This window comes from Vicugna pacos, chromosome 2, assembly GCF_048564905.1.
Source record: "Vicugna pacos chromosome 2, VicPac4, whole genome shotgun sequence".
NCBI classification, from domain to species: Eukaryota; Metazoa; Chordata; class Mammalia; order Artiodactyla; family Camelidae; genus Vicugna; species Vicugna pacos.
The window spans coordinates 6,712,766-6,736,032 of NC_132988.1; the positions used below are offsets into that span (position 1 = coordinate 6,712,766).

Genomic DNA, 23,267 nt, shown 5'->3' on the forward strand with positions numbered 1-23,267 from the left:
TCTAACATTTAAGGAATCTTGGATGAGAAATAAGGCAAAAGATAGGGTACCTGGTAGAAATGTACATTGAAGGGAAAGTTTCAATAATGTGGATGACAAAGATATTTTTTTAAAGATTAAGTAGAGAAGGGTAAATGATGGTAAGACTGGAGGAGAGAGATGAGCCAGGCTTCTATAACAGTCAGAGGACGTTTGTCCTCTGAATTCAGGGGTCACCCAGCCAGTTAGAATTAGCAAGTCTCATTTGTTGTCAAAATTAACCAGATAAATCATTTGTCAAACTCCATGAATTTTCACTCACTGCAAGTTTATGAAATGGATGAATAAAATAAACACATACTTAAAGTGTTATAATTAATATTTTGGCCTCTAAAGCACTTGGACCAAAAGTAATAGGAAATTAAATGCTTTAAAGGAAAAATACCATACTTGAAAAACTACTCAAAGTTGTTTAGCATACAAGCAAAAATTCTATGACAGAGAAAATATATTTGTTATGTTCCTGTACTAAGTTGTGACCGATTGATAATTTACTCACAGTAAAGAAATTCTAAATTATGATCCTCAAATTTCCTAACCTCAAGGAGTTTCCTCCTATGGAGAGGAAACAGGGTGAGTTCTAGAATAAACAGCATTTTAATTTTTATTATGTCTAATATTTGGACAAGGTTGTTTGTTGTATGAGATATTTTAATCAAACAAGTTATTAAAAGAATAAATTCTACTCTATGAAGTAATCAAATAAAAACTCCTGGAATAAATTCCAAATTGTGAACACTTCTCCAGAGCCACACAATTGATTATTTGCTACCATGTTGGACAACACAGCGATAGGCATCTCATCCATTTTCTTGCTACAAAGAATTAATTTATTTGGGTAATTCTCAAATTCATTTTTCCACCTTAACTTCATTTCTCAACATTGCTGTGTATTTCTAAAAGTCTGTAAGACAGCTCCATTTGTTCTTAACATTCAGTTTATTTAAAAACTGAACCCATGCACCACTTCTAGAATTCTTAGTCTTTATTCTTAGGACCACTCATATGTCTTTCTCCTATAATCATACCATGTGAGGGAGTAGAAAGTACCTGAAGTTAGGAGCCAGAGTTAGGTGTGAATGCCTATGTTAGCACTTTCAAGCTAACCATTTCATCTCTATGGACCTCCAATTTTTTAATCTTTCAAATAGTCATATTAATACCTTTCAAGATGAAATATTATGCAAATTAGATATAACTCTGAGATTATTAGCAAAACAATAAGCATACAGTACCTGCTCAATAAATGTCACTTACCCTTTTTCTCATCTGTTTATATTTTTCTTACACTGTCACTTAATTCTGCCCTCACTTACCTGTCAAATAATTTCTTTCCAGGTCAGTTCTCTACTATGTTTCTTGACTGATTTTTTTACCTTCAGGTCTGTATAACAACACCTGTATTTTTGGATCAGATAAACCATCACAAAAATCTAACTCTGTTTACATGCCTATCCTGTTTTTTAAAAAATGAGTCAATATTTATTTACTCAAAACCAAAACAGTAATACCTATTGAATTGAATAAAATAATTACAGCATTTTGCAATACATTCTCTTTTCAAACTTTTCTTATTCCACAGCTCATACCATGTGGCCAAATTTAAAGTGAACATTTATCATTTCCAGAGAGGTCTTGTATTGTATTACTTGAATACTTTCTGGAATGCTATTTTTTTCCAACTGGAATACTCCTTCTATTTCAACCTGACAAGTTACTCTCATTTAACAGGAAGACTTATTACATTTAGATCTGTAAATTCTAATTCCTATTTGTACACCATGAGTAAAAATGACATTCTGGCACCTTCTATTCTACTCATTTTGGATAAAGTAATCCCTTTATAATGACAATTTCTGGTAAAATAAATGCAGCCAAGCAAATAAATGTCAGGTTGTCTTTGATTTTTTTTTTTCTTTGAGAGAATTTGACCTTTTACGGCTTATTTCTTTAGCTTGTTTGACTCTCTGTATTCATATAAACTAAGTTTTCTTGGATCAACTAAATATATCACTGTGTAAAACTCTCATTGATGTATGAATTACAAATTGCATGTTCCTGGACATTGGTAATATTAAAATGACACATTAAGACAGAGATAAAGTCAATGCTCATTGACAGAACAAACATTGACGCTCATTTTGAATTGAATTTTGACTGAATTGAAGGTTGCTATAATATAACATGCATCTTCACTACACTCTGACTGTAAATGAAATTGGAGGGAATGAACAAGGAAGAGAATTCGAGGTGTAAATACCACAGTGTGGTGTATACTGCATTTTAGTTCACCATGTGCACTATAATATTTCCACTATCCCAGTTCCACAATTTCAAAAGATAAAATATTTATGTCCGTGTCTACTGAGAGAGTATGAAAAAACTCCATCCAAAGTGAATTCAAATGACAACTGAAATCAGATTATACTACTATAAAGAATGCATCTGATTCACATATTTTTGGAAATTTTCAATTCTAAAGGTTTTAAGCAACACTAACTGAAAACTCAAAAGATATTTACAAATTATTCTTGAACTAAAAATTTTGGTATAATCTCTTCATGTTTATAAACAAATCATTTATTTCTAAATTTTATAGAGATCACATATTTTGTATTTCCTTAATTTATATCTCAGATCCACCATTGTATACATATATACCATAATATAACGTATGTATATATGCAATAACTTTATCATAATTATCTTATATTAATTTATTTAAATTGTGGCTGAAAGACCTCTAGATCTATGAAAATTTCTCAGTCAATTCAAGATGACTAAAATCTAAAGAATTTAGTAGGAAGCAAGCCAATAATATGTGTAAGATACTGGCACAAATTCTATAAATGGAAATCTTGTATTCTGGAATCTGATTACTAGCAAACAAAGGCTTTTTGATTTTCTCATTTTAATGACCTACCCTTCATGAACCTCATTATTTTATTCCACATTAAAGATCTCGAATTGGGCATATATTATCTCTAAATACAAATCTTTACCACCTTTCTCTAACACCCACTAACCAAATGTTCACAGTTGCCCTAAACTTATCCACTAAACTTTGGCTTCACCTAACTTTAATCAGACTTCTTTCCTCCCCAACCAAGTTTGAGAAAACACTAAGGCCCGAAGTGCAGAATGTATCTCCTCACCAGCTCGATGTGAGAATCAGCGAACTACGCTGAGAGACATTTCTTGATAGTTCATGGCATCCTGATTCATCACCTGCACACTCAAACTGCTTACTCTCCTCTCTCACAAAATCTCTGCCAGCCCTACTTAGGTATATGTATAAGAGAAAAGTGTTTTTTTGTTGTTGTTTGCTTGATTGGGAGAATGTTTGTGAATCACTGACATCAGAGCCTCCTCTCTATTGCAACAGCCTTTTTTCAGAAAGTCTCAGATCTAAGTCTAGATTTCTTTTTATTTGGCACTACATTCTCTTTCTCTCTCACCAAAAGAGCCACTCACTATTCAATTATATTCTTTACTGAAAACTCAGGCATCTACCTAGAAGTGGTCAGATCAATTACTAGGGTTTTATTTTAGAACGGTTTTAGGTTCACAGCAAAAATTGAGAGAAAGCTATGGAGATTTCTCATGCATCTCCTGCCCCCACCATGTAAAAACATTATCCCACATTATCAACATACCAGACAAGTCTCTTTTTACAATCGATGAACCTACTTTGGCACATCACAATCATCCAGAGTCTGTACATCACATGAGACTTCACGCTTGGAGTTGTGCATTCTATTCATTTCGACAAATGTACAATGACATGTATCCACCATCATGGCATCATATAGAGTATTTTCAAGGCCATAAATCTCCTCTGTGCTTTTTATCCCTCTCTTCTACCAACCCTTAGCAATCACCAAATCTTTTTACTGTCTCCATAGTTTTTCCTTTTCCAGAATGCCAATAGTTGGAATCATACAATATGTAACTTTTTCAGATTGACTTCTTTCACTAAGTATTATGAATTTAAGGTTTCTCCATGTCTTTTTATGACTTGACAGCTCATTTATTTTTAGTACTGAATACTGTTCAAGAATTTTGTTTATTCATTAACCTTCTGAAGGGTATTGTGGTTGCTTCTAAGTTTTGGTAATTATAAATAAAGCTGTTATAAACATTCATGTGCAGGTATGTGTGTGGACATGTTCCCAACTCATTTGAATAAATAATAAGAAACTGCCAAACTTTCTTCCAAAGTTGCCATGTCATTTTGCTTTCACACCAATGATGAATGAGAGTTTCTGTTGCTCTACATCTTTGCTAACATTTAATGCTGTCACACTGCTGGATTTTGGCCTTTGTAATAGGTGTATAGTGGTATCTCATTGTTCTTTTAATTTGCATTTCCCTGATGAACTATGATGTGGAGCAACTTTTTATGGCTTATTTGCCACCTCTAAATCTTTGATGAGGTGTCTGTGAAGATATTTAGCCCATTTTTAATCAGGTTTTTTTTTTATTGTTGAGATTTTTCTGTCTCAAGATTATGGTTTAAGGTTTTTTTCTATTTTTGGTAATAGACCTTTACCACGTAAGTCCTTTGCAAATATTTTCTCCCAGGCTGTGTCTCTTCTTATTCTCTCAACAGTGTCTTTCAAAGAGCAGAAGTTTTTAATTTTAATGAAGTCCAGCCTATCAATTCTTTCTCTCATGGACTGCAACTTTGGTTTTACTTCTAAGAAGTCATTGGAATGCCTACGGCCTTCTGGGTTTTCTCCTACATTATTTCCTAGGCTTGCTTTTAATAGTTTTGTGTTTCACATTTGGGCTATGATCCATTTTGATTTAATTATTGCAAAAAGTTAAAGATCAGTGTGTAGGTTAGTTTTTTCTGTATATGAATGTCCAGTTTTTTCAGCACAATTTGTTGAAAAGACTGTTTTTGCTCCATTGAAATGCCTTTGCTCCTTTGTCCGAGATCAGCTGATTATAATTATGGGGGTCTATTTCTGGGATCTTTAGTCTGTTCCATTGATCTATTTGTCTGTTCTCTTGCCAATAGCACATTGTCTTGATTGTATAGTAAGTCTTGAAGCCCGGCAGCATTTGTCCTTCAACTTTGCTCTTCTTTTTCAATCTTGTGTTGTCTGTTCAGGGTCTTTTGCCTCTCCATATAAACTTCAAAATGAATTTGTCAATATCCAGAAAATAACCTTCTGGTGTTTTTACTGGCACTGAATTTAATCCATAGATCAAGTTAGAAAGCACTGACATCTTAACAATATTGAAATTTCTATCCATGAACATGGAGTATCTCCCCATGTGTTTAGTTCCTTTTTGATTTTGTTCATCCGAGTTTTGTAGTTTTGTTCATAAATGTTGTACATATTTTGTTAGATTTATATTTGAGTATTTTACTTTTGGGGATGTGAATATTATAGGTATTGTGTTTTTATATTATTTTTACTTTTTATCTTGTTGATGTGATGGGTTACATTAATAGATATTTAAATGTTGTACCAGCTTTGTACGCCTGTATTAAATCACAATTGGTTGTAGTGTACAATTCCTTGTATACATTTATGGATTTGGTTGCTGGTATTTTGTTGAGAAGATTTTCATTTATGTTCATGAGAGATGTTTGTCCATAATTGTGTGAGTTTTAGCAGGTTGTGTCTTTGAAGGAGTTGTACCATTTCACCTAAGTTATCAAAATTGTGAGCATAGATAGAGTTGTACAAAGTACTCATTTATTATCCTTTTCATAATCTTAGGATCCATAGTGATATCCTCTCTTTCATTTTGGGTATTTATAATTTGAGTTCTCTCTCTTTTTATCTTAATTAGCCTGTCTAGAAGCTAATAGACCTTTTTTATTTTATCAAGGACCCAATTTTTGTTTATTTTCTCTATTAATTTCCTTTTTAAAAAATTTATTGATTTATGCTTTAATTGTTATTATTTCTTGGCATCTGTTTATTTTGGATTTATTTTACTCTTCTTCTAATTTCCAAGGTGGAAACTTAGATTATTGATTTTACATCTTCCTTCTTTTCTAACATATTCATTCAATGCCATAAGTTTCCTTATAAACACTGCTTTTGCTGTATCCCACAAACTGATAAGTTGTGTTTTCATTTAGTTACAAATATTTTCCAATTTCTTTTGAGATTTATTCTTTGACCCATTATGTTATTTAGAAGAATATTGTTTAATCTCCATTAACCCCATGTTTGGGATCCTCCAGGTACGCTTTTGATTTCTAGTTTGAGTCCATTGTAATCCAAGGGCAGGCATTGTATAATTTTTATTCACTTAAATTTGTTAATTTGTGTTTTATTTTCCAGAATGTAGCCTATTTTGATGAATATTCCAAGTGAATTTAAGAAAAAATGTTTATTCTGCTGTTGTTGGATGGAGCAGTCTGTAAATGTCAATTATACCCAGTTGATGGATGATACAGCAGCGATCAACTATGTTCTTACTGATTTTCTGCCTCCTATTCATTTCTGATAGTGAGGTGTTGATATCTCCAAGTGTAATAGTAAATTTATGTATTTCTATTTGTAATTCTATTAGCTTTTGACTCACATATTTTAACAGTCTGTTGTTAGATGTATACATGTTAAGGATTGTTTTATCTTTTTGGAGAACTGACTCCTTTATCATTATGCCAAGCTCTTCTTTGTCCCTGATAACTTTCTTTACTTTGTAGTCTTCTCCATCTGAAATTCTCTTAGCTACTCCTGTTTTCTTTTGATTAATGCTAGCGTGGTGTCTGTGCTTCTATCCACTTACTTTTAATCTATATTTGTCTTTATACTTAAAGTGGGTTTATTTTAGACAATATATATTTGAGTCTTGTTTTTTAATCCACAGTTATAATTTCTATTTTTTAACGGATACATTTAGACCATTAATGTTCAAAATGCTGATTGATGTAGTTCGATTACTATCAGCCATATTTGTTATTTTCTAATTTTGTTTTTTATTCCTACTTTCCTCTCCCATTCTCTTTTTCTGCCATTATCTTAATTAGGCATTTTATATAATTCCATTTTCTCTCTTTTCCTAGCATATTAGCTATACTTTAAAAACTGTGTTGTGGTTGCCATGGATTTTGCAATACACATTTACAGCTAATCCAAGTCCACCTTAAAATAACACTATTCTACTTCATGGATAATGTGAGTACCTTATAGTAACTAAATCATTATAATTCCTCCCTCCCAATCCTTGTATCATTGCTATTATTCATTTCACTTCTATTTAAGCATACATAGGCATATATAGAGATATACGTATACATATACTATATGTGTATGTATACATATATACATATAAGATATGTACACATGCATGCATAATCGAATATATTGTTGCTATTGTGATTTTGAACAAACTGTTCTCTCCCAGATCAATTTAGAATAAGAAAAGCAAAAGTTTATATTTTAGTTTCCTGTATTCCATCTTTGATGCTCCTCTAAGTTTCTCATATTATTTTCAGATATTATATATTATTTATATATATTATATTTTATATATATGATATTGTATATTATTTTCTTCCTCTCTAAAGAAAAATTTTTAAACATTTCTTTGAAGTACAGTTTACTGGCAACAAATCTCATCAGTTTTATGTGTCAGAGAACATCTTTATGTGTCCTTTACTTTGGAAGGACAATCTCACAGGGTAGAGAATTCTAGGTTGATGGCTTTGTTTTCCTCAGCATTTCAAATATTTTCACCCAGCTCTCCTCCTGCTAGCATGGTTTCTGTGGAGAAGTCATATATAAATCTTGCCTTTTCTCCTCAATGTGTAAAGTGTTTTCTCCCTCTCTGGTTGCTTTTAAGAGTCTTTCTTTCTTTCATTTGAAAAATAACATGCCTAGGTCTAGCTCTTTAGGCATTTTCCTTCTGCTTGGTGTTCTCTGAATTTCTAGTATCTGTTTGGTGTTTGATATTAATTCTGGGAAATTCTTGGTCATTATTGTTTCAATTTTTTTTTTCTGTTTCTCATTCTGTTTTCTCTTGGTATTCCCTTTATAGGAATGCTATATGGTTTATGGCTGTCCCATGGTTTTGGGATATTCTGTTCTTTTTTTTTTTTTTTTTTCAGTCTTTGTTATTTCTACCTTTTAGTTTCCGGGGTTTCTGTTGATATATCCCTGAGCTCAGAAATTCTTTCCTGAGCCATGCCTAGTCTACTAATAAGTCCACCAAAGACATTCTGCATTTTTGTTACAGTATTCTTTTATCTCTAGCATTTCTTTTTTGTTCTTTCTTAGGATTTCAATCTCTCTGTTTACATTTCTCATTTTTTCTTGCATGCTGTGTAGTTTGTTGATTACAGCCCTAGCATATTAATCATAGTTATTTTAAATTATGGTCTAATAATTCCAACATTCTGGCCATATCTGGTTCTTATGCTGGTTCTACCCCTTAATTTTGTTTTTAATCTTTGTTTTCTTTGCTTTTTATATTTCTTGAAGTTTTTTTCTTGATGACTGGAAATGGTGGACTGAGGAAAAGCAACTATTATAAGTAGGACTTTAGAAATGTGATGATAAGGTGTGGAAGGAGGAGAAATGGTTCTACAGTCCTATAATTAGCTCCCAGTCTTTCAGTGAGTCCATGCCTCTGGACTGTGAATTTCACAAGAGCTTCCCAGTCTCCCCAACTCCCACTCTTTCGGATGGAACTGAGCAGCTCGAGTGGGCTGGAGTTGGGTACTGTCCTTCTCCTGGGTCAGTTATGCGCTGATAATATCTCCAGTAGGTTAGACTCTAGTTAACCACTTTGTCCTAAGAGCAGACTTTTTTAAGAAAAACTGAAAGATCTGGCATGTCTCACAAGGATTCCCTTCCTCCACTCCCTGCTGAGAGTCCGTGGGGCATTTTCTCCAGTATTTACTGTAAGATCTTTGTCAATCTTTTGAAAGTAAAACTCACAAAAATGTGGGGCCCCTATGACTGGGTCTCCCTGCAGGTTGTAATTCTCAGACTTGTCCTCTCTGAACCACGAGCAATTTGTAAACTCCTGTTCAGTTTCTCCTATCCCAGCAGTGGTTACTCTGAGTTTTCTGCTTGTGAGCCCTGTTTTGGTGATACATGACTCCCTGTCTGTCTCACCAATCTTGGGAGTAGTGGTTTGCCCTTTTCCTTCACCTCCATTACAGATCTAAGAAGTATTATTGATTTTTCAGTCTGTTCAACTTTATATTTATTGTTAGAACAGAATGGCAACTTTCAAGCACCTTACATGTGAAACTGACAACTGGAAATTTCCATTTCTTTTTTTTAATTCTTTTGCCTAGATATTAACACAACCAAACACTTTCTTAGAAATTAGTATTTTCAAATTCCCTATTGACTTTTCTGTAACAAATAGTTTACATAGATTTGAGGACCACTGCATCCTAGAACCTTACCTAAGTTTATGTATATGATATGCTCCACTTCAGTGGGAACACTTACTTGGATTTTGCTGCCTTTATCACAGAAGGATATTTACCTTCATTATTATTACATCTTTTCAATCATTTTTAAACAGTTGGGAATTTTTGCCTCTAATTTTTCTAGGAAGTAAACATAATCACCTTACGGATATTTGAATGTTTTGTCAAGGTTACCAATGCTGGGCTCTAAGTGCTATTTGACATCTATGGTATTTATTTACCTCCACACCATGCTTTCTCCACTTCCCTTTTTTTCTCTTCATATTAGCCACAAACTACTCCAGGCAAATAACCTTACATCTTACTTTAACTGAGCCTCTATTCTCTCATTCACACAGTCTATAAACCTAGTAAACAGATTTTATTTCTGTTTTCTTCTTTATCACTAATATACAATCACAATCACTTTGGATCTATACTTTCTTTACAATTAATCTCTTGTTCATATATATATATATTTTTGCTTTTCAATTTCTTTGCCAATTTAATTTTTTTCTGAATTTTAGAACAGTCCCTTGGAGTATCTCTATTTTAATTTAATTGTATTCAAGTTAAAGTCTAAGTACTCTATTCAATTATCCTTTTTAAAGGACTATTTTCATTATTCTGCTTTCAGTATTTTTCATCTTCCTTCCCTTTATTCTCAGAGAAGCTATAACTACACTTTCCCCTATCAGCATTGTCCTTACAAAATTCAGACTGCATGAGTACAAAGTGCCTTCCATGATTTATAATATTTTTCACAAAATGGGAACATCATTTAGTAAGAAGATTAAATATAAATAGATTGAGGCATAGAAGTGAAAACTAACTTTAAAATGCCACACCAAAAAGTAAGTAAACAGGTAAGATGGCTGCTTCCAAATTAAAGAATCCAGTAAAAATAAAGCCACTCCTGGATCTGTTCAGTTGTTTGCTTGTTTTATTATTTTTCAAGACACACTTGACGGATTCTAACAAAAACTCTTCTACGGCAAACCAGTGTCTAAAGAACAAAAATAATGTGATGAATCGAATTCCTCAGAGTTTTGCCAATCAATGTAAGAAACTGCCCACACACGGTGAATGTATGGTTTAGTTAGCTATTTCAAATGCTCTTCTTCTAGAAACTTCGACAGCAGGACACACAGTGGGGAGCCGTACCAATCGCTGGCAAATCATACTTACTCATCTATTGATGAGAACTTGTACGAGGAATCAGAGCATTTAAGATGATTTAAAGTGTGTATAACCAACCTGGAAGACTATACATTTTAATGGCTACATATCAATTAAAAGAATCATGAACTAGCTAAAAAAAAAAAAAAACCTGGATGTCACTGGATTTTTAATTTTCTTTGATTTTTTTTTCAAATCATTACTTTTAGCATAAGGAAAGTCTGCTAGTGGATAACAGCAATGCAAGGTGCTTATCTTTTGATCATACCACCTTGTAAGAAATAGCGTATAAATTTCCACTTTTAATTAAGGATTAGGCATTGAATAGATTGGTTTAAGGGTTATACTGTAATGCTAAATAAGTTATGAATATTGCAACCCATGAAAGGTTTCTGTAAATCATTCACTGATTTGTGAGAATTTAAAAGAAATTTTAAAGAATAACTATAGGTGGCCCCAAAACAAATTTATTATTTATAAAACATTAGAGCTTGTGAATTTTAGCTGCTCTGCTACTATTAATGTGATCAAATCACAAAATATCTGACTGATTCATGAATCTTAATTATAGAGCCTACCACCCTGGGAATAAAAAAGAAATGGTCCAGTTTCTTGCCTTCATGGACTTCTGTTATGAAGTCTTTAGTTTGAATAATTATTAAAACTCCACCCACAGCTTGGTGGGTGGAGTTTTAATAATTTTCTTTAAAATTGTGGGTGATATTGGCAAAATATTGGGCACGAATAAAAATTATTGCACATGCTAGCGATGGGTTCTCTTTTAATGGGATGCAACATCCTGTAATGGATAATATTTAAATAGCTCATGTAACCTTAGTTTAAGAGCAAATGCGGCACTGGTAAACTTTTACCTTTTTACTGGGTAATCTTATTTCACTTCTCCTCTTGGTGCATTCATTTCCCCTGGTTTTAAAAATAATAATAATGAGGTCTACCTCAAAATGTTATTTTTATAATGTAACACAATGCACTTAGAACTGAGTGAGACTGGTGTCACTATAGAATATATAGATAGATAATGTATATTTGTGTAAGCATATATATATGTGTGTGTTACAAAACTCAGATTCGACTGCTCACTGCTCAAAAGCCAGTAATTCAAGAGGTAAGAGTCTGCAGAAAGGAAACATGCTTTAATCAGAAAAGCCCGCAATCTGGAAAGAAGGTGGACTCGTGTCCAGAGACCAAGTCTGCAGATTCTGCTCAGCTGTGACAGTTTTTAAGGGAAAAGTGGTGGAGGTTGAGGGGGGGTCGATCTCAGTGAGTCATGGAGGCAGGAGGTTGGGTTCTGCACAATCTCCATTGCGTGCAGACTGAGAGACTCTCTTTAAGATGTTATCTTGCTCATGTGATCGGCCTGCAGGATTGCCAAGGGGGCTGTTGAGGATTGAGAGCTAAATATTCTTTAGCTGCTTAATTCTTCATTCTTGCTTTTTTTTTTCCATATAGGAGAAGAATCAACCGGTCAGACAGCGCATAGTGTGCATTCAGGAGACATAGGTCAGGAGTTAGTTCCAATTGCTTTGTGATCTCATTCCTATAATTAGGTCCTTTTAAGGTTAGAAGGGCACAGAAAAAGGACAAAATAACTGCTTTCATATATATGATACATATATTTATAGATTATCTTAAACTTTTATAATGTCATCTTATTTAAGGAAACTTTATTTTATTAAAAAACTTAAAACAATAGATTAAATATTATCATCATGATCACATCTATCAGGTTTTCCAGGAATATCTCTATTTAAAATATTATTTTCCATCACTCCCATACTGTCATCATTCTGTTCACACCTGTGAGATTTATGAGGTTTGATTGTTACAAATGCCAGTGCTATGATGGAATAAAAATTAAAATTCAGTAGGAATGATACTGTGTAGATAAAATCAATATGACTGCACTCTAGCATTACTTACCTTTTCTGCTATTATTCATAAATGGTAACATTTTGTTTTCACAAAACATTGAATCAGGCAACACAAGGTATTTCTAAAAGGTTTCATACAAAACAGAACTCTGCCTGTCACAATTCTAGTGTCTAAAAAGGATTACTGAGATGAAATAAAGTTAAATAGCTTACTCCATTGAGTATTTAAGGATGTCAATCATTGTATCAATAAGATAAATATGAGTAAGGAAAGACTCTCTCAGGTAGTTTTTTGGAATAAACAAAAAGTAGAGCTCTCAAGCTGTCTTGCTGAGTGTTATGTTAAGAGGCTTAACTGTCTGAAACACTTTATTCCTGCACATATGATAAGTCATATTTAATATCACTCTTCCTAGAAGAAGCAAACCTAGAGAGTGAATTAAATAAAATACAGAGGGTCTTCGTGCTGAATTTGCAATATATGACAACAAAAGGAATATCCAAAGGCTTTCCTGAGTCCTCTAGGTCTGCATACTTGGCAGGATATCCTGTATAAACATAAACGAATATTTAAATCAAATCATAGATTATGAACACAATTTAGTTGCTGTTGTGTCTGTCTCAGAAAAACATGAGAATTGTGAATGAAAAATATTGCCCATCATATCAGTAAACAAGGTATGTTGCAGCCGTCAATCTGTCACATTGCAGCCGCCCCCAAAGGTGACCCTGAGGGAATTCAGGATGGAAACAGGTTGCCTGTGATCAAGCCATCAGCCACTGCAACCATCCACAAAGGTGTACCATGAGGGGACTCAGGATGGAAAAGAACAAGATACTGGTCCTAGAAGGCTATGGTGCAGATCAAAGGAGTGATTCCAATAAGTGCAGGCTCTTGCATCTTCCCATACATAGAAAAGCACTAAATTCCTTGACTTGAATTATCTGGTTTTCTTTACTTAACTATAATCTCTTGATGTTCTGACTATTTGGTCTTTATTGCAAAACTCCTATGTATCCTGGCTCCTCCCTTACCTCTTCAGAGCAGTCCCTCAGAGCGATCTGAGAGGCTGTCTCCCAGACTTGAACACCTCAGAATTGTGAATAAAACACAATTCTCAACTTTCAGGTTGGGCATTTTTTCCAGTTGACAGAGTGAATGTAATTATTGTTTTGTAATAAAGTAAAATTAACTATTAGAATGTATTATCATGAAAACATGCTGTTCTTCTAATTATTTATTAGTAATTGCTTTCAAAAGTAAGCTAGAAAACATTTCCGTTTCCACTTGAATTTGTATTCCTCATTAGAATTGTACCTTTCCATTTCTGCTTCTTACTTATCTATAGTTTGAAAGCTGTTCCACTCTTCTAGTTTGGGGCATACTTGAGCATGCTATAACACAATAAACATTCAAATGGAGTTGGAAAAGTATTTTCCACTGACTTTTTTTTGTCTTCCTGTGCTTTTTTATTATCATCATAGTCTTTGCACCAAGATACACAGCAATGATACTAGGTTTCTTTTTAAAGCTTAATATTAAATATTATATATCTTTCCTCATTTTAACTTTATATTATTCTGCCAAGGAAAAAAAAATAAAACTCACATTATTTGAAGCCTGGACACACATTCATATTTAACCAGACTGTGTAAAATTTGATGGCTTTGTTATTCCTGCTGTCAGTGGAAAATATTTTTTCCAGCCATCAACTTAAGGAAAAAGGGCAAATCCTACTGAATATATAAAAAATATTAAACAAGAAAATGACACAGCAAATTTAAATAGAACTGCTACCCACCTGATCTGACTACCTTTATGTTTTTGAAATATTTTATGACCACATTTATATATAAATGAATGAATTATTTAAAATATTAAAATAAAATTAGAAATAAAAGTTTTTACAATTTTTCTAACACATAACCTAGAAATATTCTCTAAACATTTCTATGTACATAATTTTATTCCTTCACTTTTCTATGACTAGAGATAGCATAAGTTTTAAATGGTCAGGTTAAAATGTGGTTGTCAGTATCACTAAGGTTATCTCCAAAACAATTTGCTATGTTTTGTGTTTGTTTTTCAAAATAGCATTTATGATGAAAGTCAATTATTTAAAATAACTGAGTACAAAATAATGAAATATGCATATTTCATTAAATAAAGAAATTGATGTAACTAAATCTATTTTTAACACTTCTCAAATTGCATTTAGGAGACTGAAAAGAGACAAACATAAAGGATGCTTCTCTTGTGGCCCATTGGAACTATATAATGAAAATGATTGATCACCCTTACCTGATTTTTGTGAGAGCCTAGTTTGATAAAATACATTTGAGCTTTTATATCCTTTTGAGACTTAACTGAAGGCAATCTCAAAATAGGTACTTTTAAAGTACATAGCTTAAACTCTTTCTTTTATGATTAAAGTGAATCTTGCGAAGAACTCTGAACTATGGAGAAAAACAGCAAGGTAACACGCCTGACATGGAAGCAGGCTTGGTGTGAGTTTATGGAAGATTCCATCATTACTCCTAGTCCTTCACCCCTTCTCTGTAATGAGTTATACATTCACCTAATGTTGCCATGTTCCTTTATAATGGCTATCAGTACACAGAATATCTCTTTCCACCTTCCACCCCTCGTGTGTCATGTGACTTGCTTAGACAATAAAATGCTAACAGATGTGATGTAAACAGAGGTTTTAAATGTGCTTGCATTGCTTGGCTTAGTCAATTGGACTTCTAACACCTGCCATGAAAAAGAACATGTGCTGTGGAATTGTTGGTCCCCAGAATGAAGAAGATGAATGGAGAAGAATCGTAGGGTCTAGCTGAGCCCAGCTAAGACCAAATAAGCCTAGTTGAGATCAGCCAAACTGCAGCCAACCTAAAGATCCATGAACCCAAAAAATGAACGTTTGCTGCTGCAAGCCATTGGGGTTTGGGATTGTTTGTTACACAGTATCACCACAGCTGTAGCTGCATAATATAATTTGTAAGGTTGTGCTGAGTCAGTCAGGCTCTGAAGACAGACTGCTGGATTTGAATTCTAACTACACTGTTTTTGAATTAAGTGATATAGTTAAGTTATTGACTTACATTAGGGCCCTCTTTAAAGACAGTGAAGTGCAAATAAATTTACAGGATTGTTGTGAGAATTACATGGGTTGAGATATATAATATGTTTCAAACAATACCTCGAATGTAACTGTTTGTTACATATAAATATGTTATAATTCTTAATAAAGTCTAAAATTTCACATAATTTCACCTAGAATGGTGATCTTTATGTAAAAACAAAAACATATATTAACCTTTAATGTCTAAATATAAACTGTAATGCTAGCTGTTTATAGATTATATACTTGAGTGTGCATGTGTGTGTGTGAGTGTGTGTGTATCTAAATCTCAATGTAAGAGCCAACCTGCAATGGCTCAGTGTTTTAGTATTTCTCTAAAGTATCACACTATACAGAACATTAAATTGGATGGCCACAGATATTTGGGTGGAGTAAGACATTGAAAATTCTGAACAGAAAGTTACCCAAATCTGTATTATTTCCCTATTGCTGCTGCAATAAATTATTACAAATTTAGTGGTTTAAATGACACAAATTTGTTATTTTACAGTCAGGAGGTCAGAAACCCAAAATGGGTCTGACTGAACTAAAGTAAAGCTGTTCTCAGGGTTGAGGTCCTTCTGGAAGCCCTACGTCAGAATCCACTTGCTTGCTATTCCATCCTTTAGACGTGGCCCACGTTCTTGGGCTGGTGGTCCATTCTAGCATCTTCCAAGTCAGCACTAGCAGCCACCATCTCTCTTGTTGTGGTTCCCTCTCCCACTTTAAGGATCTTTGTGACTACACTGAGGTTACCCAGATAACACAGAATAGCCTCTATCTTAAGGCCAGTTGACTGCAAACTTAATTCCATCTAATTCCCCTCTGCTATGTAATCTCATATTTCCAGTTTCTAGAGATTGGATATAGCTATCTCTGAAGTCGGGGGACACTATTCTGCCTACAAAGATACTCAGCCTCATTTCTAAGGACAAAATAATAGTGTTACCAACTTTATCTATTACAGTGAAAAACAAACTCATTGCCACATCTTGTGACAATAAAATATTTCTCTGTGTTACTGTGTATTTAAATTTCCATATGTGTTTTTTTTTTCCATTTGGGTGAACATGCATATTTGTCTGAAACAGAATGCTTTTGTGTGCAAATCTGCACATCCTATTTACATTAATAAAATCTTTCAGAAAATAACATTATATATTTTATGTATTCTACATACAAATATATTTTTTTCCTATTTAGAAAAGTCCTCCACAAGAGAAGTGTTTTCAAATAGGCTGTTTTGGGATTAAAAAATCAGTGCACATCTATTCTTTATCATGGCTCTCCTATTATACAAGTTTTTATTTTCAACCTTTATTTTTTTACCCTCTTATTCTAATACTAGCCATGCTACAGGTATTTTTTTTTTTTTTTAGTATTTTTATGACATGAAGTAAAATTCCATTCGGTAACTTTTGTCCAATAAGGTCATTTAGAATAACCTATATGAGCTTCAACTGAAATGGAAAAACTATTAAGAATCTACTTTTATTCTATTATTTTCTTCTTAATAGCAAAGTTTGTGTTTTCATATTGCTCTTCTTTTTCCCCTTGAATTCTTGATAAAACTTATTTTACAGAGAAAGAAGTGAAGTACTTTATAATTTGCTTTTAAGACGCAGTTAAAATGAAAATAAGATAGAATTATTTTATATAGATGTGATTTGCTGTCCATTAACATACAAAGAATAAAGGCGAAAATTTTAATTTAAGAAATGAATTTTCTTTCTTTTAATCTTTTCATCTTGTTAAGAATGTATTATGGGGAAGAGGAAGTTATTGAAAGTTGTAGGGAACCATTACTATTACAAACATTATTAAGCTTTTGCGTTCTGGACATCGCTTGACTGAAATTTTGTAGATCAGAATCCTCTTTTTCCTCCCCTCATTTAGATATTTTTGCAATATGTCACAAAACTATTAGATTTCACGTGGCATCTACAATATCATTTAATTCTGAAATGCCGAGAGCACAGTGGACTGCAAGTTGTTTGTTGGTGTGATCGTTCCAAACAATTCAAGGATAAATCTCGCTGACCGACATTGCTAAAGAAAATTAACGGTGTCAGCAATGTAACCGAGATGAAGGACAAAGACAGGTAGCTGTGGAATCTGAGGATAGTCACAGAAAAACACCAGTTACCCTGCATTCCCAGAAGCCTGTGTATCTGCCAGTAGCAAAAACAACACGATTTGAAAAGAACGCTAACATCACTAAGGGTAGACCAGAGCACTTCTGAGGTCAGCACGGTTTTAGTGCCTCAGCTGGCAAAATTGGGACCATTACTGTAGATTTCTTTCTTTAAGATCATGTCATTTATTTCTTTTTAAAGGCAAAGCATACATTTTAAGGACAATGGCTACCGGACGAAATTCAACTATAAACTCGTCTGTCTTCAGGTTTCAAAATGACAGACCCATTTTAAAAATGCCATAGCTCTTCAGATTGTTCTTAAAAGCAAAATCCTTTAGACGACTTTGAACTTCGTATCTTCATCTTGTTTATGCATTTGTTTCCCTTTGATTTTAAGATCCTCTAAGGGTGAGTTTCCTTCCTCTGTTCTCAGCTGGTTCTGATCTATCATGCTATTTTCAGTGTCTCAACCCTATAAGGCTTAACATTTATGGCTTTAATTTTCAGTGTCATGTTCTTTTCAAATGCCAATAAAAACTAACTTTAAAAAACACAAAAGCAGGAAGTGGTTGACTATGTTACTTTAACTGGCCTATCCGAAATAGGCAAAAAAAACACGTTCCCGATAATTGCTCATTTTTTGACCATGAAAATAAGAGAAATAGTGACAACAGTAAGTTGTTCACGCTTCCTCCAAATAATATGGAAAATACATTTTAATTCCAAATATATCTGAAGGAAATTTAAAGTTTAAAACAATGGCTGCATACTAATCATATTTATTTTAACAAGTGCCTAGATAAAACAGAGTTTAAAATACAGCGTATATGAAGAGGAATATTCACAACACAAACTAATTTCCTCTTACTCCCTTGGGCAACCCGAAGTTAATTATGGCCAAAATGACTCTCCGATCCATAATATTTTGAGAATCAGATAACCCAATCACTTGCCATTGCATTTTTTAATTTAAAAAGTCCTGTTAGATGATATGACTTGAAAATAATAATGGCAATAATCACAGTAAGTGAAAATCCCCACAGTATACAAATATTTCTGTAAATTTTAAATGTGCACAGTCATGACATTACTCACGTGACCAGTTGGAGGGAGAATGTATTTTGACAAAAGACAATCAAATGTCTTTTCCTGAAACATAATTTCAAATAATACCTTCCATGCATGCCACCTTACATTTTACAATGAATAAAAGTTTAAAGTTTTGCATGGATTTATGTCATAATATCTAGAAACTCTATCACTTACTTAGTTCAAGTGCAGAACTAATCATTTCATCCTCAATTTTACAAAAGGTTCAGGGGGAGGATATAGCTAAGAGGTAGAGCACTTGCTCAGCATGTACGAAGTCCTGGGCTCAATCCTCATCACCTTCATTAAGTAAATAAATAGACCTAATTAACCCCCCCACCAAGAAAAAGCAAAGCACAAGTGAAGGATTTAAAAAAAATTGTGAAATCTCTAAAAAAATGAATGTGCATAAATAAAGTAATGATGAAACTAAACAGAACTGAGTTCACTTTGTCCAAACAAAAATATGCCTCTTTTTTCCTTCCCCAGTTAATGCTTTAAAGTTTTCTTAAATAAAATACCCAGACCAATCAACACATTTTTATCTAAAACCATATCCGGAAGGATTTTTTATTTATTCTTTTCACAAATATTCACTTTTATTAGTCAAAGAAGCACATTGACGCTCCTGACACACTTTTTCTTGACATGTCCGTCAGCATTTGCTCAAACTTCCATACATGCCAGTTTCCGCCCCAGAACACAGCTGTATATAATGGCTGGAGTCTTCTATGACCTGAAAACACCTTTCCAAAATCACAGGCTTTCTCTTCCAATATTATACAAATGGTATGTTAGAAAAGCAGAAATCCCTCTCTGCAGGAAATTGAAACTATATTATCAAATCACACCCTGATGTGAAAATGGATACCAAACTATAATCTTCCTGCACACACGGCTAGTGTACATTGATGTGAGTGTGGTCCTGCACTGTGACTGAGCAGCAGATTAGGAGTGGAGTGTTGGGGACGGTTTCTTGGACTGACTCATGAAACTTCCTGTACAGGATCTTCCATAAAATTTCCCTTTTCTGTGGACATGATCCAATGTGTCCGAAAGCCCAAGGGTTGAAAGACAGAGAGCCTCAAGATGAAAGAAACCCTGGTGTGTAAATTACACCTAGGAAGGAAGACACAGGCCAGTCAAGAGCACAATGTTGAAATTTACTTGAGCGATAAACGTCACTCACATTTGAGTACTTGTACATTTATTAGAGTAGCTAGTTTTACATGACCTTACACCAAAATTTTGGTAAAACTGAAGGAGACACAAAATGGCCTCCCTGATGCTAAGACAGCTTACATAGTTCACCGTGATGGGTTAACTTGTTTTCTCGGAGTTCTTTCTAACAGATCCACCTGTTTTGTTCCTTGCTACTCTACTGTTTAACTTGCTTGAATGATTACGTGCTCAGTCACCCCAACCCTGTGATTTACTCCCTCCCCAAAATAGCTTGTAACCAAAACCCAGAAGCTTTTTCCAGGAAGAAGGTCATGGAATGATGACACTGAAGGAACAACCAGATCCTCCAAGAGCCCCCATGACATGGGAGGGATCATACCTGATAATGCCAAGGCTGCGGGGAGCGACCAGAAGTTCCCATGACACACGATAAACTTTTATAAAAGACTCTACTGTTCATTATCACTGATATGCTCCGTCCCATTTGCCTGTACGATCACCAAGCCCCAATCCCAATAGGGATTCACAGTTTCCAAGGCATGAGCCTGCTGTGACTCCCCTGTGGTGGGCAAAGCAATAAACTGGCTCTCTTCTTTACTCCCCAAACTCTGACACTGAGTTTGAATTCACTTTTTGGGGTGCAAAGGCTGATTTTTTGGCAACAAAGCTGGTAACTGGAAATGGCTTGCTCCCTTCACAGGCACCTAAAATGTGTGTCATTGGCTTAGTGGTTGGATGACAGGTGGTAAGAAAATAGATATTGTAAATCTTACAGCTGAAGATCTGGCAAAATGTTCAAGAAAACTATTGCCATTTAATTGTTGAAAATTTTCAAAATAGACTATGTGCTTGCCTAGCCTAACTTCACAGAAATGGAGTTAAGACCAAGTGTGTATCGGCTATGATTGGCAGCTTTTAGCAAAGTACTGTAAGATATGAGATCAAGCAAGAATTGACTGGTCTTCAAATATAGACGCTAATAGAGGAAATATAGAAATAAAGAAAGTCATGGGGTTGGAAAAGCCACCACTCCTAGATCACGTCTAGATATAAGTCAAAAGATTTGAGACTGGAAAGACCCAGTAAGACTCCTTCATTGGATAATTGTCTTAGTCTTGAGAGAAAGATCTTTCAAACTAATACTGACATATCTGAATCCTTTCCTTCAGTTTACCCCAAATTAGTGAAAAATAAGTGGGATTAACTGTAATAGATTGATAAAATAAATTAAAAAATAATGCAGATCTGAGAATTATGCACCAAGAGAACTTTGCATAGTTTTGCTGCCACATTTGCCAAAAAAAAAAGAGCAGAATTCTAATACATTTTAGAGGAATTGTTTTCTTAAAGGAAAAAAATAATCCAGAAAAAAATGGCTTGACTATATTACTTCAAATCAACCCTTGGTGTTCAGAGTTGCCAAGTAAGAGGAACGCTATAAAAGTCACATGCTACCAAATAGGTAATTTTATGCACTTCAGATGTAGCTTTGCAAAATAATAAACAAGGAAAAATTTGTCAGAAAGAAGGAAAAATAAAAGATCAAGCAATCCTGCAGAACAATGTAAAAGGAGGCCAATTAGGGAGGGTCCCACTAAGGTGATGCCCCAACAAAGCAGAAGTTTCTGCAGTGCCTGACCTGTAGGATGTTGCCACTGCTCTGGAAAAGTGATTTCAGTGTGCCTCTCATTCTTCATCTTCCCAGATGAAAATTTTTATTACGATCATGTGATAACCTTACACCTGCCACAATGGCTATCACCGAAGAGACAACAAATGACAAGTGTTGGCGAGGATGTGGAGAAAAGGAAACTCTTGTGCACTGTTACTGGGAATGTAAATTGGGGCAGCCTCTATGGAAAACAGTATGCAGAGTCCTCAAAAAAGGAAAAACAGAACTACCGTATGACCTAGCAATTCCACTGCTGCGTATTTATCTGAAGAAAACCAGAACATTAATTAGAAAAGATATGTGCACCTTTATGCTTATTGCAGCATTATTTATAATTACCAAGATACAGAAGGAACTTAAGTACCCATCAATAGTTGATTAGACAAAGAAGATTTTGTATGTATAATATATAACATATATTATATATAAGTTACTCAGCCATTAAAATAAAAGAATAAAATCTTGGCATTTATGAGAACATGGATGATTTAGAAGATATTATGTTAAGTGAAATATTCAGATAGAGAAAGATAAATTCTGTACGTTTTCACTCATATGTGGAATTTTAACAGCAAAATATATGAACAAGCATAACAAATAAGAAACAGGGAACAAATAAGTGGTTGCCAGGAGAGATGGGGTTGGGGGAAGAAATAAGTGAAGGAGATGAAGAGATACAAACTTCCAGTTATAAAATAAATGAGTCATGGGTATGAAGTGTACAATGGGAAGATAGTCAATAATTACATTGTATCTTTGGTGACAAATCATAACTAGACTTATTGTGGTGATCATATTGAAATGTATAGAAAATTTTAAATATTATGTTGTGTAAGAGGAACTAACATTGTATTGCAGGTCAGTTACATTTCAAAAAACAATAAATAAACAAACAAAGAAGCTCAAAGGGAAAGAGATCAGATTTGCGGTTACCAGAGGCTGGGGTAAAGGGGTGGACATTTAAAGGTACAAACTTCCAGTTATAAGAAAAATAAGTACTAAAGAGGTAATGTACAACATGATAAATATTAACACTGCTGTATGTTTATATATGAAAGATGTTAAGAGAATAAATCCTAACAGTTCTCATTACAGATTTTTTTCTATTTCTTTAATTTTGTTTCTATACAGGATAATATAGATTCACTCAACTTGTGGTAATCATTTCATGATGTATGTAAGTCAAATCATTATGTTGTAGTGCTCGCTCTGGCAGCACATATACTAAAATTGAAACGATACAGAGAAGATTAGCACGGCCCCTGTGCAAGGATGACACACAAATTCCTGAAGTGTTCCATATTTTTAAAATGCTCAATATCACTAATTATTAGAGAAATGCAAATCAAAACTATGATGACGTATCACCTCACACCAGCCAGAATGGCCATCATTCAAAAGTCCACAAATGACAAATGCTGGAGAGGCTGTGGAGAAAAGGGAACCCTCCTTCACTGCTGGTGGGAATGCAGTTTGGTGCAGTCACTGTGGAAAACAGTATGGAGATTCCTCAAAAGACTAGGAATAGACTTACCATATGACCCAGGAATCC

At 34.0% G+C, this 23,267-nt stretch overlaps 1 non-coding gene across 1 annotated transcript; it reads left to right on the forward strand.

Moving 5' to 3' along the window:
* Window positions 1-22,915: 22,915 nt before the first annotated feature.
* Window positions 22,916-23,022, forward strand: LOC116276834 (U6 spliceosomal RNA). The gene has a single exon (XR_004186317.2). It is a non-coding gene; the product is annotated as a U6 spliceosomal RNA (small nuclear RNA).
* The last annotated feature ends 245 nt before the right edge of the window (window positions 23,023-23,267 follow it).